The 19,577-nt window shown below is 46.4% G+C and overlaps 1 protein-coding gene across 3 annotated transcripts in view; it reads left to right on the top strand.

The window, feature by feature from the left end:
• Positions 1-219: 219 nt before the first annotated feature.
• The window catches only part of CMC1 (C-X9-C motif containing 1), a 310,123-nt gene continuing 290,765 nt past the window's right edge, over positions 220-19,577 (top strand). Inside the window, exon 1 of one of the 3 annotated variants that reach the window (XM_078663953.1) lies at positions 220-461. The gene's annotated coding sequence lies outside the window, so the exon portion shown is untranslated. The remainder of the gene's footprint in view (positions 462-19,577) is intronic. The other 2 variants (XM_078663954.1, XM_078663955.1) reach the window with 2 other exon arrangements.

Here is a 19,577-nt window from a genome sequence, read left to right as displayed (position 1 = left end):
AGGCTGCCATCGCTCCGTCTTTGACCGAACCTCTTCCGTTAAACCGACATCGAAATCCGCTCCTAACACTGAGACTGGAGCACTCCAAGGACACAAGCTCGTGCGGCCCTCACAGCCAATCAGCACTTCAGAATGTTCATCGCGCATCGCGATTGGCTGAGGGGCTGCCAACCATCCAATCCTAGGCGACCTTACACATTACCGCGGCTTCCTACTCCCAGATTGACTTCCCAAAGCGTGTTCGGCCGAGAGTGGTATCGGCTCTGATGCCACCGAGACCCGGAAGCGATGAAGTTATCGCCAAGTGACTTGCGTTGAAGCATGGATACCGGCCAACGGACATTAGGCTGACTTCAGTGACTGATTGGGGCTTAGCGGTCAAACTGTCACCGCAGCCTGGCCCATAAAAGGACGTTTGCAGACCCCAAAACACGCTGTGACTTAATCTTCTATCCCACGAGGTACTTACTGCACGTTATTGACTTTAACTGAGTTGGCATTTGAGTGCTATCATTATTCAGGACGAGCACAGTTTCCCAGTCAGAGTAAGGATGACCTAAAAGGGGAGGTGGGTATATGTGTTCCATACAGAATGTTCATGCTGAGTGTTCTTACCTATTGGAGCATACACATTCAGAGCACATTCTCAAGTATTATCTTATTGCCCAGTTCCTGTCCAAATGTCAGCTACCTCAGACATTTTTTATTTCCGCTACATTTTGTTCTTCTGAATAAAAGTGTGTTTAAATATAGGGCAGTTATATTGCAGGGCTGACATTTGTGAAATAGTGCTAAATGGAACATTAACTAGGCTCAGTGGTCGAAGAGCATTAAAAAAGTATTGGAACTGTGTTGCTGCTTGCAGGGGCTGAGTGAGAGTTTAGGCATTGCTAAAAAACAAAATATTCTGTAATTTTGTTTCAGTCTTTTACCTTCTGGTAACTACATGTGAAATAACACACTGCATAAACTTCGATGAGCGGGGTACTTAGCGACTCATTCCTTCAGTTACACACTTGTGGCTGGCATTCAATTAGTTACCGCCACCACGATCTTGATTACATTGTAGCCTTCAGCCCTGATGAGTCACATCTCCTTCATGGTGTGACGAAACACGTGTCGGCTGGCTATTATTTTCTGTACTGACCAACAATTGACTTATAAATATTCTTCATCTACATGAACCTTTGTGCTTGACGTTTATTTGAACTTTCACGTATATTTCATTTTGCACGTAATTTCTAGTCCTGACATCAGGACTACTGACTTCATTAGCGTGTGCACAGGATCTGTTCTTCTTCTATTTTGGTTTAGGCCTTCCTACACCAGTGCAGGGGTTGTTTTTCCTATTGGGTTTGTGTTCCCCTGTCCTGCTTTGCACCGCGTGCCTACTGCACGAACAGTTCAGGCCAGTGATCACATTGCTTAGAGCGCCACTGCTTCCTGTTCTCTCAACTCAAACCCATTCTTTTTCAACCCTTTCAGATATTTGGCCAGAGTAAGATTCACAGGCACTCTATTATTCTGAAGATGTTAATTTCCAATGAAATGTGATGTTACTTTGAAGACACTTTTCAAAAGGAAGTATTCTTTGTCTGGAGAAAATACAGACACAACTCATCACTGTTTTATCTACACGTTTTTTTACATCATCTTTAGATCATATTAAATAGGAGAGATTGTAATGAATATGTTCTTACGCATTTATATAAGAATTTGTATGATACAATAGCAGCCAGATGACTGGGTGACAATTGTGCTGAGTTGAAAAACAGTAAGATAGCACTCCAAAAATAGCTCAGAGGATAAGGTAATGGTCATCCACCATCAGCCAGCCAGTAGGGAAAATTCTCTACCTTATAGACAATACACAAATATATCCTGAGCTTGAATCTGCACAAATAAATGTCCTTATTAAATCAGAACAAAACAGACAATCTTCTTTTAAAAAGAAGATCGTCTGTTTTGTTCTGATTTAATAAGGACATTTATTTGTGCAGATTCAAGCTCAGGAAGAATTTGTATGAAATTGCAGTGGAAGCTATCATGATAACTGGCAAAGTTCGTGGTTTGCTACATTCACCTTCTGTTTTCTCTTCCATCTCGCTCTTCTGTTCCACCCCCCCCATTTGCAATAATTTCACTGGTTACCTTTGTCTTCACAATTCACATTTAATTTTCTTTGAATCGTTTTTAAATATTAACATTTTCTTACTGCTCCTTACATATCTTCACTCACTCGAGTCTTCACGTTTTCTATCATTCACGTCATTGGCTCTTATGCTGTGGAATCAGCTACCTTTACTCTCAGATCTGCTGCTGCTTTGTCATCACTTGTATCTTGGTTAAAAAATTATATACTGTCTACCCGCCCTACATCCTGGCTTTGGTTGTGGTTTGTTTGGGTTGATTGTACGTTCTTTTACTTGTACTGCTCCTTGTTTACACACTTTGGCTAAAGGTGCCTTCATGAATCAAATAAATGACATTTTCAAAACCGGTTTAAATAATCTTCAGCACTGGTACTATCAAGTGCTGTGATTCTGTTTCTGGCAGGCTGGGGTAGGGCTACGTCCCCCCCAACATCCCTCTGTGTTGGTAAGGAGGAGGGGCAGCCCACATTACCAAATCAGTGCTTAAAAAGTGCTTTGCATCCCGCCCTGGGCAAGAGCGGGACTGTCTGCGCTCGGAAGAGGCTTGACTGGGCCACCTCCTTGGCTTAAGTCTTCGAGGATTCAGAGGTGCTGTTGTTTTTATTCCTATTGTTCTGCCCTCACAATGGTAAAGCACAAAGGCCTATTCAAGCTGAAACTGGCCCTAATTCTTCTTCCCTGGATGGATATATCAAGCGGGCAGTGGGTGCTTAAAATAAGGAAATTGAGCATGATGAGTGGCGCATATTTGCTACCTTGGCAGCAGCTCCTTTGGTAACTTCATCTGTAGAGACAGCTTCTCAGTCTGTAAGTGGTACTGTTTCAGTGCCTGCCCATTGCCAGCACCATCACCTCCCTACATTTGTCCGTCCTATTGATCGCGGACCTAACAGTATGGCTTTACCTCGCCCCACAACAGCCGTCCTCCATCCAAATGCGAAAGACGCCAAGGGGTAAGGAAATCATACCCACCCTTCTGACTCAATCCAGCGCCATTGATTCTGTCCCAGCGAGTCTACTTCATTTTCTGCTGTAGAGCTGGACCTTTTTCAGGGGAAACGTTTGGACTGTGTGAGAGGGGTAGTTGAAAGATGGTTTTCTCCTATTTATGCACGTTAGGGGGAATCAAAGAACTTTTATGAAGGATCAAAGCTATGCACTTTACCACCCTAGGTAATTCAGTCTACTTACATGATGGCAACCGGGGTGTTGCATTCAGGCCTTGATTTGCCTTCAATTGATCAAACCATCCCAATTGCCATTCAGGCTGCCTTTTTCTCTGTACCGTACCACCATCCTGCACAACATAGCCAAATCTGAGCTGCCCCTGGGTCTTGCAGCATAGATTGTACTGTGCCGTGTATTGTCTCAATTTCTGTTTTTCCAGTGTTCATTTCCGATTTTTTTTTCTGCAAGCCCGACACCCCCACCCCCCTTTTTCCTTCTGTACTCCTTGTTTTTCCCGCTACCTCCTCCTGAGGCCACGCCCCCTCGCAGCCCCGCTCCCAGCTGCTCCTCCCTCCTTCTTCGCCTTAAATGGCGACCGCAGCTCGGACGCACAGCGCGCGTGCCTATTGTGCGCCGATGGCGCGCCAAAGGCAAGACCATCTGCGCCCGTCCGTGCCTGGACCATGCCCAGCGCCAGAACCCATGGACCTCGCACACGCCACAACGCTAGACTTTGATACGATGCCAACACCCTCCACCCCCTCAACACCGGCCGAGACAGCCGCTGCTTCCAAGCCACCCCGAAACAGACCCACGGACCCTTCTCCTGCCTCACCTGCAACTTCACATGCGACAGAACCACCAAACCTCAAAGGACCGAACCCAACCACCTTCGATGCATACTCCTCAACACCCGCTCCGCACGCAAACACGCCGTCGAGCTCTGGGACCTGCTCGACACCTCCACCCCAGACGTTGTCTTCCTCACCGAGACCTGGTGGAACGACTCCTTTGCACCGGACATCGCCACAGCAAGTTCAAGTTCAGATAGCGCACTACTCACCCAGAGGGTCTCAAGGCGCTTGGGGGAAGGGGGCATTATTTATCGAATAGCCAGGTTTTAAGTTCCTTCCTGAAGGAAATGTGGTTCTGGGTAAAGCGGAGGTGATTGGGGAGAGAATTCCAGGTTTTGGCCGCCAAGTAGGAGAAGGATCTTCCTCCCATGGTGGATTTGTGGATGCGCGGAACTGCGGCGAGGGCTTGATTGGAGGATCTTAGTTGGCGGGTCGGTGTGTAGAAGGACAGTCGTGTGCTGAGGCATTCGGGTCCTAGTTTGTAGAGGGCCTTGTGTGCGTGGGTGAGGAGACGGAACGTTATTCTCTTGTTGACGGGAAGCCAGTGGAGGTCTTTCAGGTGACCGGTAATGTGAGCTTGGCGCGGGATGTCCAATATGAGTCTGGCTGATGCGTTTTGGATGCGTTGGAGTTTTTTCTGTAATTTGGATGTGGTTCCGGCGCAGAGGGTGTTTCCATAGTCCAGTCGGCTGGTGACCAGTGCGTGGGTGACCGTCTTTCTTGTTTCGGTGGGGATCCAGCGAAAGATTTTTTGGAGCATACGAAGTACGTTGAAGCAAGAGGATGAGACTGCGTTGACTTGTCTGGTCATCGAGAGGGAGGAGTCTAGGATGAAACCTAGGTTACGTGCGTGGTCTGTGGGTATGGGTGCCGTGCCCTGGGCCGATGGCCACCATGAGTCGTCCTAGGCAGAGGGGGATGATCCTAGGATGAAGACTTCCGTTTTGTCTGAGTTGAGTTGTAGGCGGCTGTTTTTCATCCATTCGGCTACTTCTTTCATGCCTTCATGAAGATTGGTTTTGGCGGTGTTGGGGTCTTTGGTAAGGGAGAGGATCAGCTGGGTGTCGTCAGCGTAAGAGATGATGTTAAGGTTGTGTTGTCGCGCGATGGATGCAAGGGGGCTCATGTAAACGTTGAAGAGGGTGGGACTGAGTGATGATCCTTGTGGTACTCCGCAGATGACTTCGGTGGCCTTTGATATGAAGGGGGGGAGTCGGACTCTTTGGGTTCTTCCGGTGAGGAACAATATGATCCAGTCCAAGGCTTTTCCTTGTATGCCGATGTTGCTGAGGCGTTGTGTGAGGGTGCTATGACAGACTGTGTCGAAGGTGGCGGAAAGGTCGAGTAGGATGAGGGCAACTGTTTCTCCGTTGTCCAGTAGCGTTCGGATGTCGTCTGTCGCTGCAATAAGGGCGGTTTCGGTGCTGTGTTTGGCACGAAAGCCGGACTGTGAGGAGTCGAGGGAGTTGTTGGATTCAAGGAAGGCGGCGAGCTGTCTATTGACGGCTTTCTCAATGACTTTGGCAGGGAATGGGAGGAGGGAGATAGGGCGGAAATTCTTAAGTTCAGAGGGGTCCGCTGTGGGTTTCTTCAAGAGGGCGTTGAGTTCGGCGTGTTTCCAGCTTTCTGGAAAGGTAGCGGAGTTGAAGGAGCAGTTGATGACATCACGGAGATGGGGTGCGATGATGGAGTCTGCTTTGTGGAAGATGTGGTGGGGGCAGGGGTCGGTTGGCGAGCCTGAATGGATGGAGTTCATTAGGCGGATGGTCCATCCCTGACGGCTACAAGATCTCCCGCAGAGACCGCACCAACGGAATCGGAGGAGGAATAGCCATCGTCCACAAGTCCACCCTCCAGGTCCACACCTGCGCAGACGACTCCCTCAACTCCGCCGAACACCTCCACTTCCGGATCCACACCGACCCCAACACCACCCTCAGAGGAACACTTGTCTACAGACCTCCCGGATCCCGGGCCCTGTTCAGCGACTCCACCGCCAACCTCGCCAGAACCCACACACACGCCTCCACGGTCTACATCCTCCTCGGGGACATAAACTTCTATCTCGAGAACATCAACGAGGCCAACTTCGCCAACCTCGGCCTCCAACAACTCGTAACAGAACCCACACACGCCGCCGGCCACACGCTCGACCCAGTCTTCTCCCCAAGCACCCACGTCGCCTTCAACAACACCACCGAACTCCACTGGACTGACCACCGCTGCATCCACTTCACATTCAAGAAACCAACCACGCACCACCGCACCCAACAGCTGTCTCGCCGCTGCTGAACCAAAGTTACAGAGGACCAGCTGACCTCCACCCTCGCCCAGAACCCGCCCACCGACCCCACCGACCCAGACGCCGCACCCGTAACCTTAGACAGTGGATCGAAGACTGCGCCAACACTCTCGCCCCGCTAAAGAAACCCTCCATCAACCACCCCAGCAAGAAAGCCTTCTGGTTCACCGAAGAACTCCAGACCTCCAAACGCACATGCAGGAAGCTGGAGAAGAAATGGCTCCACGACCGCACACCAGACAGCCATGCAGCCCACAAGGTCGCCATCTGTAGACACCATCACCTAATCAGAACAACCAAGAGATTTTCCTTCAAAGCCCGCCTGGATAACAACACACATGACAGCAAAGAGCTTTTCAGCATAGTAAAGGAACTCTCCAACCCCAGCGCCAACACCAACGACTTCCTGCCCTCGCAAGGACTGTGCGACTCACTGGCCACCTTCTTCCATCGCAAGATCGCCGACATCCATGACAGTTTGAACACCCCGTCCGCCCGGACCACGACAGACCCCACCCGACCACCACCTGCACCAACCAGCTGACCTCCTGGACCCACGTCAACAACGACTAGACACGCAAGATCATGAACTTCATCCGCACAGGATCGCCAGCAGACCCCTGCCCGCAACACATGTTGAACAAAGCAGACGCTACCATCGCACTCCAACTACGGAAGGTCATCAACATCTCCTTCGACACAGCGACATTCCCGGAAAGCTGGAAGCGCGCCGAAATCAACACCCTCCTCAAAAAGCCCAAGGCGGACCCCAAGAATCTCAAGAACTTCCGGCCCATCTCCCTGCTCCCCTTCCCGGCGAAGGTAATCGAGAAAATCGCCTCGAGGACAACAACATCCTAGACCCATCGCAGTCCGGATTCAGATAGAACCACAGCACCGAGACAGCCCTCATCGCCGCCACAGACGACATCTGGCGCCAACTAGACAACGGCGAAACTTCAGCCCTCATCCTCCTGGACCTGTCAGCCGCCTTCGACACAGTCTGCCACTGCACACTAAGAACACTCCTCCAAGAAGCCAGAATCCAGGAGAAGGCCCTAGACTAGACCACGTCCTTCCTCTCCGGCAGAACCCAGAGAGTCCGCCTCCCCCCCTACCGATCCGAAGCTACTGACCTCATCTGCTGCGTACCCCAGGGCTCATCCCTCAGCCCGACCCCGTTCAACTTCTCCATGGCCCCCCTCGCACAAGTGGCCCACCAGCACGACCTGAACATCATCTCCTATGCCGACGACACCCAGCTCATCCTCTCCCTCACCAAGGACCCGCACACCGCCAAAACCAACCTCCACGAGGGAATGAAGGCCGTCGCCGAGTGGATGAGGAGCAGCCACCTGAAGCCAAACTCTGACAAGACGGAAGTCCTCATCCTCGGCCCCACTCCTTCGGCCTGGGACGACTCCAGGTGGCCGACCACACCGGGAATAGCACCGACGCCCACGGACAACGCACGCAACCTAGGATTCATCCTCTACTCCTCCCTCTCCATGTCGAAGCAGGTCAACGCCGTCTCCTCATCCTGCTACAACACCCTCCGCATGCTCCGCAGGATCTACAAGTGGATCCCGAACGAAACCAGAAGAACGGTGACCCAAGCCCTCGTCTGCAGCAGGCTGGACTATGGCAACGCACTCTACGCAGGAATCCCGACCAAACACCTACAGCGACTGCAGCGCATCCAGAACGCCTCTGCCCGCCTGATCCTCAACATCCCTCGATGCAGCCACATTACCTCCCACTTAAGAGACCTGCACTGGCTCCCCGTCAACAAGAGGATCACCTTCAAGCTCCTCATCCATGCACACAAAGCACTCCACAACACCGGACCAGCCTACCTGAACAACAGACTCCACTTCTACACCCCCGCCCGCCAGCTCCGCTCCACCAGTCCTTCCCTCGCCGTTGTCCCGCGCATCCAACGAACAACCTCCGGCGGCAGATCCCTCTCCTTCCTCGCCGCCAAGACCTGGAATACCCTCCCCACCCACCTGCGGCAGACCCAGGATCTGCTCACTTTCAGGAAGCTCCTCAAGACCTGGCTCTTCGAGTAGTAGCAGCAGCCCCTCCCCTCAGCGCTTTGAGACCCTCACGGGTAAGTAGTGTGCTTTACAAATTCTTGATTGATTGATTGAAGGGCCTTCTACTTCGTTGAGGGATTTGATCTCGGCTTCCTGGCCCTGCAAAGGGCTTGCAATCCACTCAGTCCCAAAGGCAGATATTAACAAGCTGGCCAGAAATACTGGCAGCCTTTGCCCACTGAAACCTTTTCGTGAAGTCTCCTCCATGATTTGGGGAATATGAGGACACAAAGCAAAGAGGAGGGGGCTTTCTAACAACAGACACCATCAAGTTACCCCCTGCCTGTTGTCTTTATGTGGTAATATTGACCAATGTCCCTCCCATGCGAATAAGTGAGTCATCTGTCCAGTTAAGGAATAAAGTTCTTCAGTGGTTACAGTCTAAGTTTTTTTTCCCGATTCCAAAGCTGACCAAATTTTGCTGACATGAAGGGTTGGGTGGATTGGTCCTACCAAAAAATCTTTAAGGGGGACTGTGCTATCATTAACTTTAAACATTGAAGGTTTGCGGAGAGATCTTGTCTTATACCTCAAATTTTGGCAGCATTACACTCTTCCCCTGGGTTATTTCAATCGCCACGTTCCTCAAGTGTCTGCTGACTCATCCCCCAGATCAGCCCATTTTCGTTGATTGTCCACCCTATGTTTCCTTATCAAATAGGTTCAAGGTTTTGAGTCATTTACATGAGGTTGATTGACGTTCTACCTCTGAGGGAACTCCCCTATGTACTCATTTGGATGGTCCGGTTGACCAGACCGGTCATTCCCCTTACCTTAACTTTGAGCCCATAGCTGACCGTACTGCTCCTGTTTCCTCTAATTCCTCCTTGCTAGTTAAAAAGGCTCAACCTAGATTATTTAGCCCTCCTGTCCTACCTTCAACATAAACATGTTCTGGTTATAAAGGGATCTGCCACTTCACCTCATGAATCTTTTTTTGTGCTCCAAAACAAATTAAGCCCAACCAATTGGTCAACATTACTTCCATCTCACATACAATATGCCTCCAGGAAACCTGGCCTGTTGAACCTGTTGAACCTGCCCATGTAGAAGTGGTTGTCTCTCATTTTTTTTCTTCAGCCACCCTGTCTCCATATGGTTGGGCCAAAGGTGGTTTGCAGATTTAACCTCCAATCTGCTACCTGTTATTGTTAAAAGGTCAGCTATTGTTTGTCCTCATTATCAATTTGTGTTGTTGTCATTCAGAGGTAGGTAGGAACTGATGGTAATCAACTTTTATAATAATGTGTTTTCTTCTTCCCATAGTGCTATTTTTTCCACCCTTGATGTGGACTTCAATGCGGTTTTGCGCCCTATCCACTCTAATTGTCCCATCTATTGGCGTGGCGATTTTAACATACAAACATGCCCTCTTCCAGCGAAGTGTGGGAGTGGCATAACAAACTCAGTGGGTGCGAGTGTTTCACAATTTCCACACTATGCCTTTGGGAAGCTTTTAACCTCCTTAATTTTGAAATATTTTTTTCTAATGGAGAATTGTAACACAGTGAGCAAGCAACAAGCAGACTTTCTCTTTTATTGGTCCACACTACAATCAACCAATTTTTAATGATCTCTTCTGCTGGTGATCTTGTTCTTAATTTTGGGGTAGTTTCATCCATGTCTTACTGAAAGCTCCGCAGTAAGTACCAGCGTAGTAAGCGCTGACCATGTCGGGCCTGATCGTGCCGCCTCAAATGGACGGCGGTTGATCATCTGTGTGTAATGTAGAAGCTGGTAATTGCGAACGCAACTGAGTTTAAATATTGCCTGGGTATCGAGGTGGACCATGCCGGCTGATTTGATTTATGCTTTTGATACAATCGCTAGATCTCTTACTTGTCTATTGACATGATCTTGTAGAAGAGAGACCTCTAAGAGAATTGATTGGTTTGATTGCTCGTGTACCCAAGCATCTAGGCTGCTTCTGGTTGCTTTGCACAGCTCTCCTAGTGATTACCTTCTTATTAAACAACTTAGAAAGCATGATAACTGGGTGCTAGTCTGCAGGAAAAAGGTGCTCAGGGAAGAGACATGGCCAAATTTGGCTCAGGTAGCTTAGACAAACAATGTTACCCTGTTTTGGAGTACAGTTATTGCCCTGTTTAAAAACAAAAAACATCTTTGCTTGAATTTACCTCGTTTGTTTTCCTTCAAGCGTGGTTTGATAATTTTTTTAACTCTTTGACTCCCTTTTGGGTAATGAATCCATGGATGTATGTAAGAGTGTCAATCCAGCTTGCAGCAGGTCCTTCTTGCTCTAGAATGTAGGAGTGGGGGTAAAGCATCTGGTCCAGACGGTGTGCTTTTAGAGCTATGGGTAAACTATGGGCCCCCATTCTAACTTGAGTGTTTAACGTGGCTGCCGATGGCATCATACCTTCCAGTTGAACCAACTCCATCATAGTGCCCATTTTTAAGAAGGGGGAAAGATCCTACCCGAAGTGCTCTAATCCCATCTCACTTCTGGATTCCTCTGCAAAGTTGATGGGTAGGGTTCTCTTACAAAGGCTGGAGCAGTGGGCCACCAGTAATTCTATTCTCCCAAAGTCCCAGTATGTATTTAGAAGGGAGTTTGGGACAGTGGAGCAGTGTGTGAAATTAGACCTGCTCATTTGGAAATATACTAAGGCATAGTGAGGCCCTTTCCATTTGTGCCTTGCTGACCTTAGCAGTAACTTCGATTCGGTGGATTACTCGATCCTCTGGCATACATTGCTTTCACTTGGGGTCCCTGAGAATATTGCTGTTTTTCTGTCTCGTCTGTACTAGAATGTATCTGCTAAGTTCCTCTACAGTGGAGTAGTGTGGCTCACTGGTTAGAGGCGGTAGGCCTGAGAGCAGAAGTCAGCCTGGGACCAGGGTTCAATTCCCAACGCGGCAGGGTCGTGGACCTTGGTCAGCGGACTCGATAATTCTCTCTTCAGTGCTTACTCTAATCAGGGGTTCCACTCGGCAATTCTGGGCATTAGCTTGCCTAATCTCCACAACGGCCCCACCAATTCCGGGGATGCCTGGCTCCACCTTGGGGACTCCCAGCAGGGACCATCCCACAGGGAAAGCCAGGACGGGTTCCCCAGAGTTATACAGCGCCGGGACGCCCCGTTGCTGGGGCAGCTGTGCGCTTTACAAGTATACTACATTTACATTTACATGCCCAATTGGGAATATTCTTCATCGTTAAAAATCAAGAGAGGAATTGGGCCGGGTAGCCTCCTGGCCCCACTATAGTTGCTGGTCGTTTGGTTCCTGTGCTTTTGTGCTCCAACGGCGTGCAGTCCTGATGTCTAGGATCTCTGTCATTTTTCAGAAACTGAAGACACAGTTGAACAATAGTGGCTCATGGTCCCAATACATACAAAATGCTCAATCGAAAATATACAGAGTTTGCGAGAGAGAGACTACAGGTTCTCCCTTTAATTTGGTAGCCATCCCATTAAGGAACTGGTAAAGATCTATGAGGCCAGAGCATTGTCAGCTGCTATGTATGAAGGGGGTCTGTGGGGCCATATGCCTTGTGCTCCTCTTCAGGTCGAGGAGCACGCCTTTCTTAGGTGTCTGTTGTGTACCCCTGCCTCCATACCATCTTCTATCATTCGTAACGAGCTATGGCTAACTCACTCAGAGGACCTACACTTGTCCAAGCCATTTCTACTCTGGCACTCAATCGGGGCAAAACCTTAAAATTGGCCTTTACGAAATCCATTATGTTGGATTGTTTAGCACTAGATCACGCCTTTAATATCCCATGACTTTCTTATATTAACAAAACTATCAAATCATTATTCGGTCTCCCTGTGCTCCAAGATTCCCACAGAATGCTTGCTTTTCACAAGAGCGAGGTTAAGGCTTCATTTGTGGGTGTTGAGTCTGAAAATACGACCCTTGTCGAGTCCAAGAAAACCTACAGCTGTTTCCTGTATATTGAATGCTTTCAGAGAGGGTTTTCAATCATACCTGTCCCTGGTGATCAATACCCAACACCGGTTTGTTTGAACTAGGCTGGTTTGGGTATAGCACATCTTCTTGTCACGTTTCCCACTTTGGATCAGTGGCCTTGGGACATGGTACCATGCCCATGTATGTGGTGGTATCCCGAAACCTATCACTAAGCACTTTATTCTATTATGTAGTTTCTGTAATGGCCTAAGGAAATTTTATCTGAAACCTATTTTGTGGCACATAATATTAGGGATTATAATGCTACTTTACGTTTTCAGTGTGCATTGGATTGTGCATTGGAGGACCTCTTTTTATGATTTAGCTTAGCTTTATACATTTGAGGAGCGATCCAAATTAGGAAAAGAATTTCATTTTAATTGTAGCTTTGAGGCTGGAGTTTGGGTCTTTTTAGTTGCACTGCTTTTAACATTGTATGGTTGTATTTTTGCTTTTACATTAATTGTTGCTGTATTTTATCTACTGCTCTTTTATGGACTATTTTGACTGCGCTGAATGAAGATTTTGAATCAAATCGACTCGGAAAAGAACAGCTTCTTGTGGTTTGATAATATAATACCTTGCTAAAGAGCATCCTCCAAAATATACTGCAATATACCAGAAGTATCTTCAAAACCAGTAGTATCTTTTAATACCCCATACATTCCACTTCAGAAACGTGTATGTGTTTTAGAATGATAAGCAAATAGTGCAGCATTTTTGTTGATGATTGTGATTGCCGCACTTTTACTTTCACTGCAACACATAGTGCGCTCATTTCCAATGTGCACTGTGGTTTCACATTTGAATAACATAACCCTGGCAACATTGCAAAACCTCCATTTACGTGGTAACAGATCACTACTTTCTGTAATAATTGTGTTAAAGATCTAGGGCTAGATGTAGGTAAGTAATATTTACCGACTCTTAAATACCGAATTTTACCGATTCGGTATTTAAGAGTCGGTAAATATGAAGGGGGGACATGTAGGGAAATCCAGATGTTTTTTTACCGATTCGGTAAAAATCGGTATTTACCGAATCGGTAAATACCGACCGGTAATGCCCATTCATTCCTATGGACTTTGAAGCCCATAGGAATGAATGGGCATTACCGATTCGGTATTTACCGATTCGGTAAATACCGAATTTCACAAGGGTGCAGGGGGTGTCACTTTGACACCCTCTAGCACCCCCAAAACAGGTTCGGGTGCCATGTGGCAGGCATACCTGCCCTAAGGGCAGGTCTGCCTGTCATATGGCACAGGTGTGCATGCATACATGTGCATGCACACCGGAATCGGTATTTTACCATCAAATAGAATTTGATGGTAAAATACCGATTCGGTAAGGCTTGTGGGACTCAGAAGAGTCCCACCTACATATCAAATTTACCGAATCGGTAAAAATACCAATTCGGTATTTTACAGAATCGGTAAATTTACCGATCGGTAAATTTACCGATTCTGTAAAATGATTGTCCCTACATCTCAAATTCCATTTACCGGTCGGTAACGGCCGAATTCGGCCGTTACCGACCGGTAAATGCCTACCTACATCTGGCCCCTAATGTTGGTGTAGAAGTCCTGCAAAAACATCCTACAGAAGTTGGCACAGAGGAGTCGCTGTGATTCTTTCCTAGTATTTTGGTACTGGCTAATCTAAAACTGGCTAATGTTTCATGGATGCATTCCGATTTCGTCCCACCTCATTTCCACAGTGCTGATTATTGAGGATGATCTACTGATTGAGGTAGGCAGAACATTGCTTTAAAAAATTTTTTTTCTTTTTAATTCTTCCCACCAAGGGCTAAGGGCCTGTCCCCAGCAACGGTCTTCCTGTGTTTCCTGACCCCCTTTCGGACAGGTGCCCGTTAACGACTGGCTTCTTGCAGATTCTCTGGATTTGTCTACTATTGTTCACACGTTTTTCAAACAGGTTTCCACCATGAATGTCCATCTCAATCCTACCCAGTGCATGATCTACACCTGCTGAGCCAGACCCATTTCTCTCCAGAGTTTAGCTCCTGTAGTCATGCTGCAGGTGCTGGTAAACATCAGCCTCCACCCTGTCCCCTTACTGCGTGTAAGCATTATATCCAGCAAACCATGGAGTCAAGAGCACATTCTGAGGCAGGCACACAGGGAAGAGGGATAATACAGACAAGTGTCATTGTTTTGGCAAAGCATGCTGTTTTGGGTCTGTGTCCAAAATGGGCAATTCAGGATTTGCGTTTTGTAAGTCACATAACGTTTTGTCAAGTGGGGATAATAATAATAATAATAATAAATCCACATTTGTAAAGCGCACAATCACCCGCAAGGGTCTCCAGGCGCTGGGGGCCGTCGGGAAGATTAAGCAAGCTATTGCCCAGAGTCACATGGTGCTGGGCTAACCTGCCACCGGGGATCGAACCGTGATCCCCAGATTCCAGCGTCAGTCGCCCTGGCCGCGGCGCCACACCTCTTCCTCTGGTAGGGTTACATTAGGGTTAAGATAGTTTTAGAGTTAGGGTAAAGATTAAGGGTACATTCTAATCAAACTAAGGTTAATACACAAAGTTATAGTCGGGACATGAAAAGGGCAAGTTTAGGTTGATGGTTAAAACAATCTCTGGCAAGATTCTGGCTTGGTTAGGGTTTGGATGAAGGCCCAAAGGCTGAGTACATATATCTTTTGGGAAACTGGGCACTCTTTTGTCTTGAAAAGGGCTTGTTGTTGCCTAAGCTCTGTAGCTGCGTTGCTTGATTAGAAAACAAGATTTGGCATTGATTTGCCACATCTGAGTGCTTGTCAATCTCTCCATTGGAATTGCTGTGGGACAGGGTCTTGGGCTAGTAGACACAGCATTGCCACCACAGTGCTCTCTCTCTGAAAGGGAAAACATCTAAACTGCAGGTTTAATAGAAAAAAGATGATTAAAAAGAAAACAAAAAGTTTCTGTGAAATAAATGATCTAAATAAAATATGACTATAATAGCTAACCAGTCTTCAGCAATGTTTAGGGTATCCAAGTCGGAGAAAAACTAGGATTTGCTCAAGTTTTTTTCTGACCTACAGTTTATATTTTCCTTCTATTTGTGCTCCTGGTAACGCCAGCAGTGCAAATATTTGGATTTAATTGATTGTCTTGTCAAGCACTGAGTTGATCAGTGGTTTGTGTTGAGGTAACATTGCATTTCCCAAGCGGAGAGTTTTATGTGACTGAGTCAACGTTGGCTGGCTGGAGTTCTAAAGGGGAGTATTTTATGATATATAGGTGGGGGCATGATTGTTGGGAGAGGTTTAAAGTATTGCATTTGAAGTTAGTGGGGATTGTGGTGTGACTTGGAATCTAGGGGCGAGTAGGAAGCAAGAGGGTTGTGTTATGTAGTTAAAGGCCACGGTATTGATGCAAGTTTCGAGCGAGCTCCTAGGAAACCCAAATACTCTGACCTACAAAGGTAAACTGGTTTCTGGTAGGAATTCTGGGCTACCCTTGGTAACTTTACACAAGATAAAAGGCTCTCCTCAAAGAAAGTACATGATGTATCAGGCCTAGAGAAATCTACTCGCCCACTCGCAATTGCGAGTAAAATTGTATCAAGCCGAGATATTTTTAACACCTACTAGTCCCATCTGGTGAGTAAATTTAAGTGAATGAGCAATAAAGATGCCATTCAATCTAGTTTTTATCTTGACACATTTGCTGTCAGTTTAAGGAATGAGGCCAAATATCAGTTTGTCTTTCAACTCATTGCTGCTTAGAAAATTAGGTTTATTTTTCTCTCTTACCAGAGTTAGAGGTTTTTGTCAAGTGAGTTGTCTTAAGATGTCAGTTATTTTTCTCTAACCCAACATTTAAATAAATAGCCTGTAAATTATTATAAACATTATTTCAAATATATCAGGAATGTTTTTGTAATTAAGAAGTGTGATGCAAACAAAGAGTTACATTGGAGCAAAACAATCTGGAACACTTTTCTTGGTGATGTGCAAATGACACATATTTATAGAAACTCTATTTCCAAACATTATTTGTACACTATATAGTTTTATCAGTAAAGCTGCATGCTAGTGGGAAAGTTTATCGCCATTTCAATGTAAAAACTGCTGATTACAAATGACAGTGTGTTACCACTTCATGCTTTGGTTATGTATTTGTTAAAAGTGATGGTTTTTAAACATGATTTTAGAAACATTCCTGTCCCCGTCCTGATGAAAATGCTATTAATGAACTGAGAGGCAAGCCAGGGGTCATGTGTATTGTATATGTGGCTAGATTTGTATTCTATATGGAAAGAAATTTTAGTCTGTTAAATCAAACCAAAGAGTTTTTTTGTACAGCAGACATGCTGATCTTGCACATTTGAAGGTGCTCTCATATGTGATAACGAAGAAAATGGCAGCTCAATGAATTAAATTATTTGCACACGATCACAACATTTGAAACCAGTTTATGGGGCAAGAGCATTACAAATAGGTCGAATAGATAGAGCTACACTGGCTCCCCATCGACAAGAGGATCACCTTCATGCTCCTCACCAACGCTCACAAAGCACTCCACAACACCGGATAAGCCTACCTTAACAGCAGACTCCGGTTTTACACCCTACCCGCCAGCTCCGCTCCGCCAGCCATGCCCTCGCCGCTGTCCACTGCATCCAACGAGCATCCTCCGGCGGCAGAGCCTTCTCCTTTCTCGCCGCCTGGACCTGGAACACCCTCCCCACCCACCTGCGGCAGACCCAAAACCTGCTCGCCTTCAGAAGACGCCTCAAGACCTGGCTCTTCGAGCAGTAGCGGCACCCCCTCCTTCAGCGCCTTGAGACCCTCACGGGTAAGTAGTGCGCTCTATAAGTAGACTGATTGATTGATTGATTAAGTCCATAGACCTGCAGGTCTAGTAACTTTTTTGTGATTTTCCAAGGCCTGTGTAAGTATGCAACAATCAGCCAAACCACTCTACAGTTAACAAAGAAAGAACTTGAACGCTCTAAACGAAGTTTGAGTTAAATGGATAAAATGTAATATGAGAAATTGGACTTTAGTCAGACTTTGGACAATCTATGAGTTAATGCGGTTGAATATAAGTTAGCAGTTTGTCTCATTGAATGTTTTTGTCTTTTTATAAAAATACTGGCCTTGTTGGTAAAAAAGAGGCCATGTGACATCCCTACATGCTGCTAAATATAATTGATAAGACATATTACCCAGAATTTGAACATGCAACTTTAAAATTCTTTTCACATTTTTCACTTATCTCGCTTAAAATTTTAAGAACATGGTGGGCGGAATCTTCTTTTGGCGAATCTGGGAAAGACACAAATGATGTTCTTTGGGAAATTCATGAAGTTGAGAGAAAATGGCGATGTGCCTTCCTATGCATCTAGTACAAACTCACAAATATCTTGCTGTATGTGTCGATAATCAACATAATATGTGACTCCATTTCACCAATGACACAAGGTTATACTTGAGTGGTTACTTTGAACAGACTTTTGCATTCCGGTAGTTGTAGTTTTGGTTCACTATATTGATGCATTTGGGAAATCACACCTCAAAAGAATAACTTGTAAAAGAAGAGTCTTGAAGTGAAGCATAGGGTCCTTGGTGACGTGGAGCTATACAGAAACAAGCTGGTGAGAGAGGTACACTTCAAGAGAAGTTGCAACTGACTTATTCAATTCAATAATGCGGAGGGACTATTTGCAGAGTACTGAAGCTATGTTTAGTAGACAGTATTGAAACTCTAAATGACAAAATCGATAACCTCAATATATTTTGCTCTTGTGTAGCTTTCATATCTTGCGCAATCTTTTAATGCACTGGAAACCTCAGTGTTGAAGAGCTTACTCAATCTATCATGGCGGTCCAGACCGATAGACGTGATTGGTAAAGATTTCAGTCTGAAATCAGTCTGGTGTGCTTCATTTTTTCAGACAATGTGCTATATATTAACTGTTGCTGTGTTCCGAAATTAGCCATCCAGAATAAAAAATGAAGGAATTTTCTACTGAATGTAGTTATGACAAGGGCTCTCATATTGTATTTGATTGGTTTGCCTAAAGTCCTGAATTGCAAGTAAATTTAAAAAACAGAATCGAAATTTGCCTAGCAGTGTAACGGTAAGTTTCAATTCTATTAAGGACACGGAGGCGAGGATTATGCTTTTTACCTTCTTCGCTGATTTATTCACAAAACTCACAGCAGCCAAAAAGCACATAACATCAGCCCAACTCAAAACAAAGGGTATGGGCAAAACAAAATGAATGTGTCCATCAACTACTACTCCCATGAGCATCATAAGGCAGTCCATAATGTAGTCCTTTCTCAGTATCCACTGCAGCTAGGTAGGACATCCCCTTCATGACCACTTCCTCTTTCTTCTTGCGAGGCATGCTATTTCATTATTGGTCTTGCTTGGGGCCATCATTTCCTACAAAAATACCACAGCGTCAGCAGTGAAAGGGAAACTTCCAGCGACCAAAGAGCACACAATGCACAACGTTCAAGTCTCATAACCATAGAACTGGAAAACCTGAGTACTTACTGCAGTACGGGCGGGTAATCTCCGCAGGCAGACCGGGAGGGATAATCCTCGCCTCCGTGTCCTTAATAGAATTGAAACTTACCGTTACACTGCTAGGCAAATTTCGATTCTATGTCAGGACCGGAGGCTTCAGAATATGCTAGTTTAAAGCTTACTCGCCACCAAATGAGCTATATCAACCACCGGTTTGAAGTAAAACCTTTTAAAGGTGGAGTCCGAAGACCAATCCGCAGCTCTCATCAAATCCTCCAATCTGGCACCTAAAGAGAACGCCTTCGAGGCCATGGCCTCTCTAGCTGAATGAGCACCGAACTGTTTCGTGTCAATGCCTGCTTCCTGCATGATCCACCGTACCCATCTGGCGATGGTGGGAGAAGAGACAGCCTTGTGCGACTTTCGCAGCGCGATTAACAGCTGTCGTTCGTCCGGAGGGCGAAGTTCCAAGGTTAGGTCCTCATAAGCCTTCAAAACACTGAACCGCGCACAGCTTGGGAGGGTCCACGAAGTATGGATAAGAAATCGACCTTGAAGCACACTTCGTGCGACACCCCAACGTGAAGACCACCCCATCGGGGGAAAAAACCCTCGCCGCGACATCCAAGGCGCGTACATCCGACACTCGTCTGCATGAAACCAGACATAAGAGCATTGCCAACTTCGCCAAAGGTTCCTTCAAAGACAGATACTTATTCGGCGGCCACGACAAAAAAAGGTTAAGAACCAGGTTAACATCCCAAAGAACTGAGTAAC

This window comes from Lissotriton helveticus, chromosome 10 (assembly GCF_964261635.1).
Source record: "Lissotriton helveticus chromosome 10, aLisHel1.1, whole genome shotgun sequence".
Lineage (NCBI taxonomy): Eukaryota > Metazoa > Chordata > Amphibia > Caudata > Salamandridae > Lissotriton > Lissotriton helveticus.
The sequence above is the reverse complement of the archived record's forward strand: the minus strand, read 5'-3'. Positions and strand labels throughout refer to the sequence as shown.